General features: G+C 40.1%; 1 long non-coding RNA gene across 1 annotated transcript; it reads right to left on the bottom strand.

Annotated features, from left to right (window-relative positions):
• Window positions 1-660: 660 nt before the first annotated feature.
• LOC103910314 (uncharacterized) lies at window positions 661-14,524 on the bottom strand. Its single transcript, XR_002457820.3, has 2 exons — window positions 14,407-14,524; window positions 661-927 (listed from the first exon to the last, which is right to left on the bottom strand). It is a non-coding gene; the product is annotated as an uncharacterized lncRNA (long non-coding RNA).
• Between the last annotated feature and the right edge of the window lie 3,820 nt (window positions 14,525-18,344).

Below are 18,344 nucleotides of genomic sequence, written 5' to 3'. Positions count from 1 at the left end.
ATTGTGAAAATACCACACCTTTTAAATATTATTCCCTTTACCCTAGCCTAGACTAACATCAACAAGGTTGTAACACGGTGGTTCAAACAACACTGGTTAAAAAGACACAAAGAAATCCTTCTCAATACACTTTTATTTTTATTAATTCATAGCCTAAAGCAAAAACTTCATGGTCAAAACATTGACAACATTTTTATTTTTCAGTTAAAGAGTAATACAAAAAACGTATTGACCTACCATGCATGCAACAAATCTTAACGTCTGCATCATAGGCAACCTGTAACAACTTATTGCGATAACTTTTTTATTTAACAAGCTTTCAGCTGTAATAAAAGTTAATCATAATTACTGAAGCCAGTTCGTAATTTTTTTTTAACAGTAGTTCGTAAACATTACAGCCCACTATAAAAAAGTATAAATAAATAGTTTAAATTGGAAATAAATAAATAAAATAATACAAAACAAACAAATAAAATGCTGTATGTAATTATAAGGCTATATGACATTTTAATTTTACAATTAACAAATAGAAAGTTAAAAAAAAAAGTATCTAACAGTTACACGAAATACAGAATGCGCATTTTGAAAACTCATTCTGATGGACTATTTCTCACTTTTCTTAGTCCACCCCAATTCAATAATCGGTCAGGAGTCAATAAATCAAAATCAATCAATTTATTTATCGAGCATAAGTGAATAAAGTGAAGATCAGGATCCTGGATCAGGATCTTTGAAGAACCGTCAGCCAAGCAGTCTGGATGTCCAAAAGCTCCCGAACTCTTTGGCCTCCATCCTTTTATTTATCAGCAGCGCCAGATCTCCTTGGTCACTTCTCCGAGCAGTTAACCCAAATCTCTGTTGTTCCCATCAGCTGTTCTCAGGCAGAATCATCTCTCAAAAATCTGTGGTCTGCACACAGAGATACCTCTGCACACAGAAACAAAAGGGCAAGTGAAAAGTATCACTCCTCCTTGACATACTTGACACAATTTTACTGACATCTGGGGTGCAGCAAGCAACTGTAGCAAAAAATCATGAAAGCACAGCTAAGCATCATAACTTCCTTATAGAGATATCAGGATAATATCAATTTTATTGAAGCATCATTAATCACGCATACACACAGAGCAGTATAAAAATGCTGCATCTACCCACATCTGCTTTTCCTCCTAGTCCTGTCTATGAACTCTTGACCTGTGTATGCACCCATCTAGGGGAAGCCCCTCTTCAGATCTGTCTCCAGCCAGCACCCACACACAGCCCTTGTGGTTTTAGCAGTTAGTTAGAAACACATTATAACAGGGGTTAAGTAAAAGTACGCTATATCAGGAGACATCATCATCTCCTTTCTGTATAGAAAAGTCACACATTACAGCTGCAACCCAGATAGGGCCTTTCTGCAAGACTTGTTAGTTACAGATTTAGTTATTTGACATTATAGGGGTGGAAAGATCCTGTCTCATTTTAAGGTCAAACAGAATCTCTCAGCATATCACTGCGTGAGCTCATTAGATTATCATGGTTCAAGCAAACACATACACATATGCATAATAAGCATGAACACATATATGTTATTCAAAAGAAGTATTTGACTGTAATTCTATTCCTTCAATTCACTAAATTCAGAATGCGCATCTTAAAAACTCATTCACGAAATACAGAATGCGCATTTTAAAAACTCATTCACGAAATACAGAATGCGCATTTTAAAAACTCATTCACGAAACTCAGAATGCACATTTTAAAAACTCATTCACGAAATACAGAAAGCGCATTTAAAATTTTTCACAAAATTCAGAATACGCATTTTAAATACTCATTAACAAAATACAGAATGAGCATCTTAAAAACTCATTCACGAAATACAGAATGAGCATCTTAAAAACTCATTCACGAAATACAGAATGCGCATTTTAAAAACTCATTCACGAAATACAGAATGCGCATTTTAAAAACTCATTCACGAAATACAGAATGCGCATCCTAAAAACTCATTCACGAAATACAGAATGCGCATCCTAAAAACTCATTCACGAAATACAGAATGCGCATTTTAAAAACTCATTCACGAAATACAGAATGAGAATCCTAAAAACTCATTCATAGCTGAGTATTCATAATTAAAACATTTAATAAAGTTGTCTTGGACAGCGAGAATTTATTTCGCTAGATTAAATAGTCTTGGAAACAGGTGTTCATTAGCTGACCACCATTCGAGAGGATTCCCCATAGTGGGAATGTCAGGCATCTGGAAAAATCTTGAATTTCGTCTTCAATGGTAGTTGGCTGTTTCAACGTTGGACTGCGGCTTCTGTAGTTACATCCAAAGAGCTCCTCAAGATCAGCCTCGAGTCTTGATTTTTTATGCTTACTGGGCAATAAATTGGTTCCCCTTCGGTTGGGGAACTTCAGTGCTATACAGTGGATTTGATTTTGAAAATCCACGTATGGAAGGTTTCGGTTCAGAAGCCGCTTGTCTGAAAGAGTATTGAACCGGCCAATGAATGCAATGAATTGGCAGCGTAAGCTTGCACAGGTGTGCTTCATTGCCAATTATCCCAGCATATAAGCACACCTGGAGCGAGCAAACGCCATCTTTTTCGCTTCAGAGACTTTCTGATCGAGTCGATGAGGGTTCCTCCTGCTGTGATCCAGCTATTCCAAGCGAACGAGAGCATTCTCCCGGTCCAGAGTGTGTACATGCAGTGGCAGACGGTCGAGCTGGGTTTCTTCCTTGCCTGGCGTTCTTTGGGTCCGGTCCTCCAGAGCAGTGCGTATAAAGTTGCAACTTCACAAAGAGAGCAACACAGTCGTGCAGCACGTCCTTTTCAGGACGGCGCTCCGACTGTGCGTTTCTGGATGCGGTGGTTTCCTGTCCTCGGATGATGGGCACGGGCGCTGCTTTGCATGCCTGGGGGGTCCAGCATGTTAATGCGCTGCTCGCGGACAATTTATGTCGTCATTGCTATGCCATGACTGTTGTGCAGTAAAGATCGGGGCTAGCCTTTGCAAAAGGGCAAACCACCCCAGTTGTCCCCTGCTCTGCAGCGGGCCCTTGGGCAGATCTGAGGGTTTCAGCAAGAGATAATTCGTCACCCACGAGCCCGCGGACCTCCCGCTCTTCCAAGCGCTCCATCCAAGCTTCGGGCGGGGGAAGCGATCCGTCTAACAGATGGTAGCCCTTACGCTCGATGACACCGGAGACCAGACGTCCACCGCGGCATCGGAGGGTGGGCTTTCATTGACTGATGATGATCCAGAACCAAGATGGTTTATCCCCCAGCTCCGCGGCCGGACCAACTAGAGGGGCGTCCCCTTCTTCCCGGAGGTGCACAGTAGGCTCACACGGTCTTGAAGGGCACTTTTTTCTGCTCGTGCTGCGTGTCCCTCCACCCTCACCACTCTTGACGGTGGAATGGCCAGGGGGTATGTGGCGATTCCTCAGGTTGAGTGCGCGAAGGCGGTTAATCCGCACGGCGCCTATTCTTGGCAGGGTCCGCCTCGTCTTCCATCCAAAGCCTGAAAGTTATCTGCCTCCCTCAGAGCTGAAGTGTGGTGTCGGTCTGTGCGTCTGTGTGTGTGTGTGTTGCAGGTCCAGTTGAATGCGCCCGGGATTGAGAACACCGGTTTGTGATTGAGTTGCTCTGCTATAATAGCGTGTTCATTTCAGACGAGGATCAAGGAGGCTGCACGTGGAATCTGGTCACTTACTTTTCATCTGGGATCGGTCTTGGACCCGAGTGGGCTAGCAACATGACCTTTGATAATAGTAAATAAATATATTTTTCTACCGTAATTGCACTCGACTTCTTATTTGTGGTGACCAGTTTAGGTCATAACACGTACGAGAGCTGCACCGCCCCCGCACACGCTTCTGGCGAAGCGAGCGCGTCGAGCACCTCGGAAGCAGGCAGCCCCCCCTGCCCAGAACGCCGCTAAGTCCGGCAACAGAACGCGAAGCACCCCTGGGACAGGCCATCTGGAGAAGAGGGAACTTGCTCTTTCCCCGCTGGAGGGCGGGACCCCATTTCCAACGGCACTTTTTACTGCCATGAAAACAACATGAAAGAGCACTTTTCAACTTCCCTGGATGTGACAGCCTGATATCTGCCAGTCTGGGATGCTATGCTTTCTAGCTTGCAGATTCGGTGCGTTTCGCCAGTGGCTCACGAGCGTAGGGAGGACGGTCTCCTTTCTCCCACCCCTCAAGCCTTCCCTCTGGAGCTCGGGTGCGGAGTGAGAGCAAATCTCTCACCTCCAGCTCTTCCGTGGGACCCGCGCGCTTCCCGTATCAGCACACCCACTCCGCACTGCCCCACTGCTGGTACGTCAGCGATTGTAGCGATGAGTCCATTAGCGAGAGCTGTGCCTGCCTGATTAGTGCCTGGTTAGATTTGGCTATGCGATTCAGTACGCGAAATGGCCCCGCAAGTCACGGGTGTGTATTCACCAGGGTCAGCCCCCTGTCCGCCCCTGTCTTGCAAGAGGAGATTGCTGTCCTCCTGGCAAAGGATGCAACCGAGCCGCTCCCTCCAGCTGAGATGGAGAGCGGGTTTTACAGCCCACACTTCATCGTGCCCAAAAGAGCGGTGGGTCACGGCCAATCCTAGATCTGCACGTTTTGAACCGCTGTCTGCATAAGCTGCCGTTCAGAATGCTCACGCAGAAGCGAATCCTCCGGTGCGTTCATCCTCTGGGTTGGTCTGCAGCACTAGACCTGATGGACGAGTATTTTCATGTCTCCACTCTTCCTTGCCACCGTCAGTTTCTACGGTTTGCGTTTGAAGGTCGAGCTTGGCAATACAAAGCCCTCCCCTTCGGGCTCTCTCTGTCTCCGCGGATCCACACTAAGCTCGCGGAGGGTGCCTTAGTGCCCCTTCGGCTCGCGGGCATCCGCATACTCAATTTTCTTGATGACTGGCTGATTTTTGCCCACTCTCTGAGCAATTGATTATGCACAGAAACAAAGCGCTCTGGCACTTCCACCTGTTGGGGTTTCAGGTCAACCGAGAAAAGAGCAAACTCGCCCCCCTGCAAAGAATCTCTTCTCTTGGGCTGGAGCTGGACTCGGTCACCATGGCAGCATGCCTCTCCGGAGAGCGCGCTCAGCTGATGCTGTGCTGTCTGAGAGAGCTCGACAGTAAAATAGTGGTCCCACTGAAAGTATTTCAGAGGCTCCTGGGGCATATGGCATCCGCAGCCGCTTCACGCCGCTCGGACTACTCTATATGAGACCACATCAGCACTGGCTTCACGAACGATGCCAGTTGTTCTTTTCCCTGACCGAGCGCTCTCGGCACATATGCACTGGCTTACAGCTGGCCTCGGGGCATGCGCAAATACGCGTTTCCCCCAGTGAGCCTGCTCACGCAGTTACTGTGCAAGGTCAGGGAGGACGAGGAACAGGTTGCTGGTTGCGCCCCTCTGGCTCAACCGGACCTGGATGTCAGAGCTCTCCCTTCTCACAATAGCCCTCCCCTGGCAGTTCCCTTCGAGAGAGCACCTACTCTCTCAGGGACAGGGCACCATCTGGCACCCTCGCCGATCTTTGGAGGTTATTAGACGCGAGGAAGACTTAGGTAACCTCTAATTGCGGTGGCTATTACCGTCACTCGGACTAGAGCCCCCTCCCCGAGCGCGCCTATGCCCTGAAGTAAAGTCTATTTACTGAATGGTGCCGTCTTTTGCAAAGAAGACCCCCATAATTTGCCAGATCAGCGTTGTGCTTTCTTTACGCCAAGAGAAGCTGGAGAGCAGGCTGTCGCCCTCCAGTTCCTCAGGGGCGCTAGGCGAATTAATCCACCCCGCCCCCTCTCATGCCCTCTTAGGATCTCGTTACACGAGCCGCGTCAGATCCCTTCGATCCTCGACTCAGTATCTTTCTGTCCCTGAAGACAGCTCTGCTGGTCGCGTTGATATCAATTAGAGGGTCAGGGACCCGGAGGCATTTTTTCAGTCAGTGACTCGTGCCTGTAATTGGGCTGGCTTTCTCTCACGTCCTGAGACCCCGCCCGCACTATGTGCCAGCCCTTTCTTTATTGTCCAGTTCGCGTCTTGCGTATTATCCGGACCGCACTCAGAGTTTAGATCATCTGAGCAGCTCTTCGTCTGTTATGGCGGTTGGCAGCAGGGAAGTGCCGTATCGAAATTAAGTTTCCCACTGGATTGTGGATGCCATTCTCTCGCTTATCAGAGCTGTGGTGAGCCGCGTCCTCCGAGAGTCCTCCTCTCTAACAGACATTTGTAGAGCTGCGGTCTGGGCGACACCCAACACATTTGTAATGACTGTCCCTTAGCTGTTTGAAAGTCTCTTCAGCTTAAAAGGATGGTGTTTGCTCGCTCAGGTGTACTTATATGCTGGGATAATTGCCAATGAAGCACACCTGTGCAAGCTTATGCTGCCAATTCATTGCATTTATTGGCCCGTTCAATACTCTTTCAGACAAGCGGCTTCTGAACCGAAACCTCCCATACGTGGATTTTCAAAATCAAATCCACTGTATAGCACTTCCGTTCCCCTCCTCGGGGAACGAAGGGTTACTTTTGTAACCTCGAACGTTCTCACGCTGCAGTTGGCAACTTCCTGTTTACCTGATGTAACATATGCATCAAGAAGTGATATAAAAACAACTAAGTTTTCCATAGATTATTATGATATAGGCTACTCTAAGCTTACCTAAAGTTTGTGTGTGGGCTGTCTTGCTGTTATTCAATAAATTGACTAGATGGCCTTTGGCATCCTCTCTGGCCTTCTCTGGTAGAAACGGCAAACGCTTGAACAGTGGATCCAACAAGCACGCACTAATCTGAAGAGATTTGGCTATGATATCAGAATCCAATTTAAACCGCATCACCAGATGTTTCCGAACCGTCTCTTTGAACGCCAGAGTGGCCGTGAGATCGCCCGTGCAGGGCCGCAGCATGTTTTCTGTCAGATTGAAAAGTAATGGATATAGAAAGGAAAGGCCAACATGCAGTCCTCCACACATAATTGTTGTCATTTTTGCCAGTGGCCTCAGTATGGGAAGCAACTGTTCAATCAGATCCTAACAAGATAACTTTATTGCGTGTTTTTCTATAATGGATATTAGTTACCGTTTCGTCATTAAGTACAGCTTGCACTGGGATTCTCTGCTCGAAAAGCTGATCCAACATATCGAACGTGGAATTCCATCGAGTAGCACAATCACTTTGGAGTTTTCTCCCTCTCATGGATAGCTGCTTCTGGCGTGCTTTAAAAGCATGGGTCACCACTGAAGAGTGACGGAAGTGACTGACAATACGCCTTGCAGCGTCAACCGTCTTCGAGACCACAGGTAAATCCAAATCGCCTTAACAGCAAGCTGTAGAGTGTGCCCACTGCAATCAATGTGGTGGGGCAAAGCTTCGCATATTTCCATGGCCAAGTTCATATTGTTTGTGTTGTCATGAACTGTGCAGAATACACGTAGCTCCCACTCATTTATAGTTTCTATCAGGTTCTGTGCGATATTTACAGCAGTGTGTCTCCCTTCCATGATAGCGGTGCCTAACACCCGCGATTTCAGCTCCCATAGTTCATTTAAGAAGTCCAGAAATCAGTAGTGAGGGAGACTTCCTTTCCTTTCATTTCAGAAGCAATGTCCGCTTTAAGAGAGTTGTATTTGTGGCCAATTATTTTCCACAGTGTAGCATTCGATGTAACGTTGTAACTGGGTTCAAAGAAGTTGATAATTTCCCTGAATTCCTCTCTTGAAACTTCTTAAATCCTACACAGTAAAATACACAAGTAAGTCTGTAATTGCTTGCCTTCTCTTCTCTTGTCGGGCGTTTACAGAATTCACCTATGCTCGTTTGCTTTGTGGTGTGTGCCTCTTAAACATTTGACTTAATCTTTGGGTGTTTCGATCGTAGATGGTTATAGCTGTCGTACTGCTGCTGTATTTTACAGAAGCCTTACAGAGTTATCAAATTACCATATTTTGGTCATTTTTGATGAAATACTTCCACATCTCATGCGTGGTGTTTGTTGAAGATGTTCGCCATTTTGATTTCATTTATGGTAAATGCATGCCCGAGTAGTCGATTGTTCTGACAGCGCTGACTAGTGGTTGAAGTTGTCAATTGCTCGACTAGTCTATGCTAGCCCTAATGTAAACTAAAAATTTCTTTATGATGAATCAAAGATGAGTTAATGCAAGCACTAATCATGAACTAACTACAACTACAACATGAGTTCACGTGAATAGCGGCTAAAGCTAAATATAAGCAACATGAACTCATGAGCTGTGAATGTGTAATTATGTCATGACTTCACTTGAAGGGGCACATCACCATTAGCTCATCCTTAACTTGTCTAATAAACTGTCGCTTGCATTTGGGTCCCCACGTCTTCTTTGAACAGTGTGACATAACTACTCATGAACTCCTGTGTTTAAACTGTTTATGTTGATGTTGACAGAACTCTTTTCTATTGGTAATCAGTGTAAATGCGCTAGATAGATGCACAAAAGGAGTCCATAAGAAGCTAAGATATGGTAAATGATTACTTTTTTTCTAATACATTTTTCAATAATATTTAACTCAGTACATGTACAGTAACGCTTGCGTTACAACAAAGTTTTTGCCCGCAAGACATTAAAAAATAAAAATACCGCAAATAGGTTCTGTTTCCTGTTCATGGTTCGTGAATATATGTATGTGTTGTCTTTAATCTCCCTCTGGCTATTAGAACATTTTACTTTGAAGGCGGAATGATTTCAGCCTCTGAGCTTGAGGTCAGAGGCCATTGGCTCACCCCAGTTTGCAGTAATGTTAAGCGGAAAAGCAGCAAATAGATGAAAATGGCAGAAAGACAGTACACAATGTTGATATGATTTATTTATTTATTTAAATATAAAGATGAGCAGCAGAAATTAAGTTTCTCTTAATCAGTGGATTAATATAGTATTTTTAGAGGCATATAAATCTCTGTTTGATCTGTTGTTGTTGTTTTTTTTTTTCTAAGCAGTTAGGCGATGTTTAGCCTATATGTTCATTTCTATGGCCTAAATTGACTCAGGTTGAGGGGTTCGTTCTCTAACTGCACTTTATACTGAGAAAGCTATATTCATCATGCTCACTTTGTGCATGACAGTTTTGTGTTGTGAACCATTTGAATTTAAAGTAAACAAAATAATGGCATCAATAAGAAAAGAAATCTGCATCTTGTCATGACATTAGAGTTTACATACATAGGCCTGTTGTGTCTAATATACCAAACTATTCACAGATATTGCCAGATAATCACTTTACCTCTACCATACTTTTAACAGACTTAGATCATTTGTGATTCTGGCTCTTATGCTTTCTTGCATAGTCTTGAGCCTTCGCGTTGCCAATTATATACTATAGTTAGTAGCCTGGACAGGTCACAGTCATTATGCTACATCATGTCGCTTTCTAAAATGCTCTGCAGTACTTTTGGTCATTTTAGAATGTTAAGTTTTAATTCTGCAGTAATTTTGGTGAAAGTAACTAAAATGTAATATAAGAGTAATGTAACATTTTACAATTCTAAGACAGTGATATTGTAAGGTAAGGGATTACCTTTAAATAACAGTAACAAGTAGTCTGTAATGTATTACAGTTTGGAAGTAACTTGCACAACACTGATAATAAAGTAATGCATAGTTTACATATTATTACATCATTATCCATGTACTGTTATTGTAAAGTGTTACCGATATTTGATTAATAGAATTGCAAATTACAGCAGCCTCTGTATACACATGTACTTGTGCATTGTCACATATATAAAACATGTTCTAACTTTGCCATTATTTTGCTAGATAATTTAGTTAAATCAATTGTAAATGAATTTAACCATTGACTTCCATAGAAATGACATTTTAAATAATTAAATAATGATCTTCTTTTGTGTTCAACACAGAGAAAAATACTGAATATGGCTCTAAACAAGTCAAGTGTGAGTAAAAGATGATAGATTTTTAGTTTTTGGTTGAACTACCACTTTAATGAATGTTCCTAATATGTATTCATATATGAGGGTCTTGATAAATATCCAAAAGCTATACAGGAAATAGCTGCAAATAATAAATCCAACATAAACAGTTGAAATATTATAATTACATGCTGTACCATTTCCCAGGACTTGTGACAAATTAGAAATACTCTATTATATGCAATAAAACCACACTGGATTTTTTTTTTACGCAGAATGTTCAGAAAACAGCAGGGCCTTAGACAACAGAGCTGAAGGCCTGGGCTCATGGAGGGTTTACTTTGGCAGATGGGTGCAACTTTGAGAAAGAACGAATGTCCAAGTTTTTACCAGAAGGTTTAATATTCCCATAAAGTAATTCATCAACTATCACAATTGCTTAAGATCTGAATGCCCCGCACACACACATAAATGCATCCACATATGAATGCATACGCACACACACACAGAGATATGTTGGTATTGGTGGTTTAGAGAGACTCTCCATAGGCGTAATTAGTACTGTAAAAACTGCTCATTGTATTGCCCGACCCCTGAACTCAACCCTCACTCATGTCATATTCATGTCATTACACAAAAAACTGGGTAACACTTTATAATAACTACACACTCTGAACCATTTATAAAGCATTAGCATCTAGTGAATTCATTATAGGTTAAGCATTAACTCTACATTAATAAATGTTAGTAAGCAGTTTATAACTGCAGCTACAAATGCTGCATACTTGACTTATAACCACATTTATAATGTGCTTAATAATTGTACTTTCATAATTTGTTGATGATTTATTTTTAATTACTAAATGAAGTGGTACATTATTAACAAACCGTTTGTATTAAACCCTCTACCGCACAGTGTTGCCACATGGTAACATGATATTTATGTTCATTTCCCTGCCACTGTTTCTTTAAGACCAACATTGATTTTTGTTGTTGGAAAGAGAAGACCTTAGTCTAGCCAATGATATGCTTTGGTTTAGTCACATGACATGCAGTGTTTTTCTGTAGCGCAATTTCTGACAGACTGCGTTTATTGTGAGTAGTTGAATGCAAATGTAAACGTCAATAAAAACAAGGAATAAAATTGAACATTTAATAAGAGCAGTGATGGAGAAAGTTAAAGTAAGTTCGCTCCGAGGCAGATAAGAAAGACGTAGTATAGTATATAGTATATAGAATAATATATAAACTTTGTTAGCTAGTATCTAGATTATTCTGATGCATCTTAATATACTAGACTTGTAACTTATTTGTTATAATATTTACTAGAGAAAATATTTATATTTACTGTATGTTGTATACATGAAAATACAATATTATATCTGTTTTTAATAATATTCAGCAAAAAAAGAGTTTAAAATAAATGAAAGCTGTCGGAATATGGGATGTATGAACTACACTGTTCCAGTTACTATGACCATTTATGTGAAGCTGCTTTGACACAATCTACATTGTAAAAGCGCTGTACAAATAAAGCTGAATTGAATTGAATTGAATGTATGAGGTGTTTCTTAGAAGTTCTGTGTTAAAGTTTAAAATACTGCAACACCAAATAAATCAATTCAAACAACAAAATTTATTTATAGATCTATCATAAGGCGTGCAGTAGAGCGTTACAAGTAGTTGGAGGATTTTAAGATCCTTCAGAATAAGTAAGTAAATGATTAATAAACTATTAAATTAACATTCATAAATCTCATTATTCAGAGATGAAGGAAAATAGCATTTTCGTTCACGAACTTTATTGCTATGTGGAAAACCTCCACTATGAAGAAATCTATCGAAAACGACTCAACAAAAAAAATCTTACCACGTCTCTGGTGAGGGGCGCGCCACGCAGTAGCACGAACGCACCTGCACCACCATAGGCGCAACCTTCCAAAATGTCCCCTAGCCCTTACTTACCTTACCCACCTGTTGTGCCTGCATTATTATTACGTCTTCTGGATTTGCGCCTGTGTAAGTCGATTGGTTTGGACTGCTTACATGTTGCTGACTACTTGCCTGTTTATTCATTGATGTCTTTGCCTAATCCCTTTAATAAACTCCCACATATGGATTCTAACAAAGCCTCAACCTCCTCATTACAAATAAACACTGAAAAATGTTCTACTGCCTATATTTACACAAATAAAAATATTTCACATTTAATATATTACATTTTTTAATAACTCTTTCTTTTTTAACAATGTTAAATTTAATATTTCTTCTTATATCAAAAAATTATTATTTTTTTTAATTTTGTGTTTCTTTCTGGTCTTTCCCTTCAGGCACGTGCACACATAGGGCTCAACCTGTGCAGTGCACATGCCCTTTTTAGTCTTGGATAGAAAATGCCCTTCCAAAATGATCAAAAGTGCCCCCGCGACCCAACACACCCTCGGTCCCGCCCTTCAGTAGGCGAGCGACAACACCTCTCTTGAGTATGCGCGCGACAACACCGCTCTTTAGTATGAGCGCGACAAATGTCAGGTAAAACCTTAAAATTCTAAGGTGACTACATGTGTTGTGAACACATCATGACAATGAAAATAGGTGGAAAGCAAACCTAAAATGTGATGAAATATTTAAGTAATAACTGCATTTGGTTTTCTGAGAGAATTCACTTCGACTTGCCCGGTAAAATAGCCAAAATTGATTATAAAATTACGCACAATACATTATAATTATAATCCTTTTTTGTGCATGAAAAAAAAAACAACTAATGGATTTTTTTTCCTTTTTTTATGTACTTACTACATTAGAATTTGTATTTTACAAAACCCATTTGTATACAGCACAACTATCTGGAACGCTTTCATTAAATGTTCATTTAAAGCATCAGTGATAGCCATTATATTATCAATCGATCAATTATATATAAATAAATTAATTAAATAATTAATGAAAGTTAAGGTAAAAATTTACTATTTATACATAAAATAAGTCTATTAGAACAGCATCTGGTTCAGTAAATAATGACCTGATTTCCACTTGTGGATGAACGGTGCCTTTAACATTCACACAACTCCAAGCAAACTTTCAAATAAGTAGGTAAAATTCCAGTTAAAGGTTAACTTCCACTTGATCTGATATAAAACTCTTGTTTAAATATTCTACTTGTTGCTTTAGAGAAAAAAAGTACTACATTAATAATTGGATGGTATCCAGCTTTTTCTATGTAAAGTTTTAAGCAGTGTTAGTATGAACACACAATCAATCAATCAACCAACCAACCAACCAACCAACCACCCACCCAACCAACCAACCAACCAACCAACCAACCAACCAACCAACCAACCAACCAACCAACCAACCAACCAACCAACCTATCTATCTATCTATCTATCTATCTATCTATCTATCTATCTATCTATCTATCTATCTATCTATCTATCTATCTATCTATCTATCTATCTATCTATCTATCTATCTATCTATCTATCTATCTATCTATCTATCTATCTATCTATCTATCTATCAATTAGGGATGCTCATGGAGGATTCCTGCAGTTTGTAGATAGTATGTCTAGATGTTTTGATTAACTGTAACAGAGCAACATATATGTGAAGCTGGATGCATTCTTCATCTGTCGAATCTGCCTTTGAACTTTTGTAGGTTTTATGTCAGAATCAGGCAGCAGTTGTTTGCTTGATGGTACTATCATCTTTTTGTTGTTTTCTGTGCTGAAAGGATAAGAAAGATGCCGTCTGCCTTTTCATTATTCCCCATGTCAGCAACAATAAAGCTGTGTTAGATGTTATGCTGGTGCAGATATGATGCAGAGACAAATTGACAGCAAATGCATGTTAACGCATCATATCCCTACTGCTGACTTCTTATGTTATTTGTTGTTCACATAGAGGTGTTTGCATTTGTGTGTAGACACATCCTATACTTGGAATAACTACAGAAAACAGATTGAAATAATGATGGAAATAATGTCAAAATCTTTGTGCCTTTGAAACACTCTTGGTTGGATTTAGGGAAGGAGGAGACTAAGTCAGTTGATTGGTCAGCCAGTCAGTTGACATTGGATTTACAAGAGAACAGCAGACGCGAATGGCACTCGCGAGAGAAATTTGAGATCTAAAAAAATGTACACAGCGGCTGTGCTGTTATTCATAGGGCTTTAAGGGGCTGTGTTCAAGGAAGCAAAACAATAAAGACGGCTGGACTGAAAAGGATTGAATGTGTTCGGTCTGTTAGTAAACAGTACAAACAAAACATGGTGTCAGATTTGATTCTTTCTCATGGATTAAAGAAAAAGTAAGTATAAAGAGATGAGAGAGTGGGCTAAATAAATGTATAATACATATTTTGGTATATAAACAATTGGATTACATTTTAGTTGATACTATCTGTAAATTATGGCAAAAACATGTCTGAGAATGTATATAAATTATTCTGGCTCTTAAAGGTAAGAATAGTTCAGATACTGCACCTCATTGAAATTGAGAGACACCTCCACCTTTCTGAGACTACATTCTGCCCACCTCTGTCAGAGACAATCGTGCTGAGAAAGGAAAACTCTTTCAGATCTCTGCTCAAAAGTGTGACGAATAAAGAGAGCGTTGCCGAGCTGACAGGGAATGACATGCCCAGGCAAGAAACCAGGGAAACGTGGAATTCTGTAAAGTAGCTCTGTAACGAATCAGGACTGCAGTATTCCAAGCAGAATGGAAGAGTCTCCACAGAAACACAACATATACACTCCTGGATCGAGAATGCTGGGAGGGCGAATAGTATACAGTTTTTATTCAGTTCATTGTTGGTCTATCTAGTGATTTATGAAAACATCTGAAGATGGACCTCTGCTTTCTCAAACAAACAGTTCTGTACTTTTTTTTCATGGGTAGCTTTATTTTTTTTTGGCCAAAGCAATCTGATTAAATGTGTTTTTGGAAAGTTGGTCTGGAAGTAGTCAAAAGTGGACAAAATAAATATTGGAAACCATTTTACATCCATGTTTGTGGATTGGACTAATAAAAACATAAACACTTTTTTTTTTTTTTTTTTTTTTGCAAAGTGTAGAATTGCTGAATAGTTTTAACACAATTTTACATTGCTTTAACGTTTTCTAGAATTGTCATTCACCGGACATGACTCAAACTGAAAACAATGAAAGCTACCACAAAAACTGACCATGGCAAAGTCTTCTATATGGAGATAAGCAGATGAGTATGTAAATATATATCTACAAATGATTGACACATTCAAGTTGTTTTGTGGTATTTATTTGGTATTTATTTGCAAAGAATTGCAAAAATGATCCCTCATTCCTTAATAGTATATCCTTGTAAGTATCAGTAGTGTGAAAAGGTGAAAAAGTTGTTGGCGTCACACTGCCTGGTAGTGTTCAATTTATCTAGAAACTGCAGTCAAACGAAATCTAAAGTACGTCTTTGAGCTTTTAAGTCATGTATTGCCTGTGCAGACTATATGTGAAAAGCCTTACTTGTCTCTACCCACTTAACTGAGATTTTTTTTCAGAAAATCTTTGAAAATAATTTTAAACAGATGTTGATGAAATTAGAAAAAAGTGTGGTCAAAACAAGTTATCTTTTTTTTTTTAGCACTTTTGTCAAATATATATTTAGAACATATTTAGCTTACTCTACACTCTCAGAAATAAAGGTACAGGAGCTGTCACAGGTGCAGTATTTTTTTAAAACTGCGGTTTATTTATAAACTCATTTCAAGAAGATCACATGCTTATTATCAACATGGCTGGCACCTCATTCGCTTCGTAATCACCTCTATTTCATTATAAATAACCAGAGCTTTTCAATTCAGTTATCTTCATCTTGAAGTTTACCCTACTACCATCCCTACTTCCCACCCTTTTTCCGATAGGACGACACGGCGCCCCAGTGGCTAGAACTGTTACCTCACAGCAAGAACACAGCTGGTCCAACCTCCTACTGGGTTGATTGGCATTTATGTGCAGAGTTTGGATGTTCTCACGTGTCAGCGTGGGTTTCCCCTAGGTTCCTCTGTTTCCTCCTATCGTCCAAAAACATACACCATAGCCAATTGACTAAACAAAATTATCACCTAGGACAACCTTAGTTTACACTTCTCACACGCCGACAAGCAAGGGAGTTCTCAAGACCTACCTGAGCTCGAACTCCCCTCTTGCCCTTCTAACGGGATGGAGCACCGGGCTCAAGCATATTACGAGCTCAAGGCTCTCACCTGGTACAGAATGTCAATTATGTTTTATTGATCATCAGATAAGTGTGAACTCTTGAAAGATACATATTTGTACCCAAAAAGTCCACAGTGGTACTTGAAAGATGCATTTAAGTGCCCAAATGTACCTAAAAAGTATCTTGGAGGTACCATCATGGACCCTTCAGGGACAAATATGTATCTTTAGAAAAGGTACTGCCCCAGTGACAGCTCTTGTACCTTTATTCTGAGAGTGTAGGATGAAGGCAATCCAGGCTCATTATTGATATGTACCCCTATATACATTTCTGGAGATCCCAAAATACGTCCTAAGAACTTTTTTTTTGTTTGCAGTTTTTGTTTTCGGAAAGTTATCGGAAGCTGCTGTGTACACTTTTTGAGATCTCAAATTTCTCTAGCGACTGCCATTTGCGCCTACTGTTCTCATGCAAATTCATCAGAGATAGCTGTCGACTGGCTGACTGACCAAAGCCACCACCCACCCCCTTCCCTAAACCCTACTGATAGTGTTTTCAGAATGTACCGGTTGACTCGATCACCCCTTCCCTAAACCCAGCCGACAGAGTATTCTAAAGCAATCCAGAAAAAGAAAACCCTGTTATTTTCTTATCTACATTATTTTTTGCCTTTTGTTTTGTTTTTATCTGCTTTCTGGAACCGTTCTTTGCCAGATTTGTACTTCTCGGACTCAACTCCTCTTTGCGTCTCAAGTCTGTATGAAGGTATTTTGGCGCAAAACTCCCAAGCATCTGTAAAAGTGTAATTTGTAGTTGTATAGAATAGGCAAAAATGTGTATCGGTAAATTTATACTGGCAGAGCAAACTTGCAAATGTGTAGGTATTTTTTGTCTCCAACAAACACAATGCAACATTTGCACCTTTTCAAATCTTTCAGTGCAGGTGCACAAATCCAATGGGTTGAATAACAAATAAAGAAACTCATCCGCTCATGTTCTTTGCTACTATTGTTGCAGTGAATATGGTGCAAAACACATTCACACACCTGTATACAGCAATTTTAGGAAGTACATTTTCAAGACGAGAGGCTAATATTTTGGTCAGTATTTTGGCATCTATATTTTGCAAAGCGAGAGGACAATATTAGTTACATAATTTCTAATTTTTATATATTTTTTTAAAAGGAGAATTATAGATGCTTACAGTATGTGAGTGTCTCTGGTAAGTAACCATGCTGTAGGGATTCTATATACACTGATAAAAGTTGGGGACTATTCTGAAATTTCTTAAAACATACAACCAGAAAGCCGTCCGGCCCTGGGGCTGTATTGCAGCACATAGTTTTAATTGCCAGAATTATTTCATTAATGTCTAGGGGCATCAAGAATTGTGGCATCTGCTGCTGACATTTCAACTTTGTAAAAAAAAAATCATAGCCTATAGGTCAGGTGGAGCTTCAGATGTAAGAGTTGAATAAAAAGAGTTGAAAATGGCATTAATTTCTTCAGGTTCAGATACAAAATTAGCAACTGAAACTTGAATTTGTGGAATCGATTGACTAGCTGACATCTTAATTGGTGTGCTAAGAGATGACTGGCTTTATCTCCATACTTATAATAGTTACTATGAGAATGCAGTAAAAGCCTCTCTGCATCATTTCTCAAAATAAGATCAATTTAGCCTGCAGGTCAAGACACTGTTCAATTTGAATTTGTGAGGGAAAGCATTTTTTTTGCTTGTTAACATAAAATGTGTGCTATACATTTCAGATACACATCCTCCTTGAACACATCCACTAGAAGGTGAGGCTTATCATACAGATACCCTAGTGAATTGTTGACCTAAACTTGTCCTGAAATCCAATAATTAGGAATTAACTGAAAACAGTGGACTGCACACTGAAAAAACACAGGGTTAAAAACTACCCAAATTGGGTTGTTTTTAACCCTACTGCTGGGTAAATACAGGACAGAACACATCAGGGGTTAAATTAACCCAAGTAATTGGGTTGTTATTTTTAACCTCATAAATGGGTTGTTTTTCCTACCCAATAATTGGTTATTTTTAACGTAAACAATAGGTTAATTTGATCCAAAAATGCCCGTAAAAGATGACCCAGTGATTGTGTTGACTCGGCATCACTGAAGCAGCTTTGATTACTGGTGTTCAAAAGGTGCTAGTAAGAATTTTTTTAATTCAGAAAGATCTGACTAAAGGCTGCTATGAGCA

Source organism: Danio rerio, chromosome 3 (genome assembly GCF_049306965.1).
Source record: "Danio rerio strain Tuebingen ecotype United States chromosome 3, GRCz12tu, whole genome shotgun sequence".
NCBI lineage: Eukaryota > Metazoa > Chordata > Actinopteri > Cypriniformes > Danionidae > Danio > Danio rerio.
This window is presented reverse-complemented; position numbering and strand designations above follow the sequence as displayed.